We start from the raw sequence: 957 nt of genomic DNA, 5'->3' as shown, positions 1-957 counted from the left end.
ACACCATGGAATACTTTTATTTCTTTCTCAATTTCTCTTTTGACCCATTCATCATTTAGGAGTGTGTTGTTTAATCTCCATGTGTTCATGCAGTGATTAGGGCTTCTTCTGGTGTTGATTGTAAGCTTTATTGCCTTGTGGTCTGAGAATGCATGGAATTATTTCAATCTTTTTGTATTTGTTGAGGTTTCTTTTGTGCCCTAGTATATGGTCGATTTTGGAGAAGGTTATGTGGGGCTCTGAGTAGAAAGTATGTCCTTTGGTGCTTGGATGGAATATTCGGTAGATGTCTGTTAAGTCCTTTAATATATGGTATTGTTTAATTCAGATGTTTGTTAACTCTCTGCCCTGTTGACCTGTTTAATGGAGACAGTGGGGTATTGAAATCCCCTACTATTTACAAGTTGGGATTAATCTGGGTCTTAAACTCCTTTAGCATTGTTTTTATGAAGTTGGGTGCACCAGAATTTGGTGAATATATGTTCATGATTGTGATATCTTCTTGATTTGTTGTTCATTTGATCAGAATGAAGTGGCCCTCTTTATCTCTTCTGATCAGTTTTAGCTTAAAGTCTATTTTATCAGACATTAGAATTGCAACGCCTGGTTTTTTCTTAGTACCATTTGCTTGGCATATTTTTTTCCATCCTTTCACTTTAAGATAGTGTCTGTTCTTGAAAGTGAGATGAGTTTCTTGCAGACAACAAAAAGATGGGTTTTGTTTCTTAATCCATTCATACAGTCTGTGTCTTTTGACTGGGGAGTCAGTCCATTAATGTTTAAAGTTATTAATGAAAGATGAGTATTGAATGCTGTCATTTTTATTTCTGTTTACATTCATGATGTAGCTGTACTTTTCCACAGCTATACCTTCACTGAATTTCTTTCTGCAACCCCTTGGGTATAGTCATTCCTTTCTTCAGCTCTTTGTATTGCTTCAAGAACTCTCTGAAGGAC

Source organism: Nannospalax galili, unplaced genomic scaffold (genome assembly GCF_000622305.1).
Source record: "Nannospalax galili isolate Female #2095 unplaced genomic scaffold, S.galili_v1.0 scaffold85, whole genome shotgun sequence".
In the NCBI taxonomy this organism is placed as follows: Eukaryota; Metazoa; Chordata; class Mammalia; order Rodentia; family Spalacidae; genus Nannospalax; species Nannospalax galili.
The sequence above is the reverse complement of the archived record's forward strand: the minus strand, read 5'-3'. Positions refer to the sequence as shown.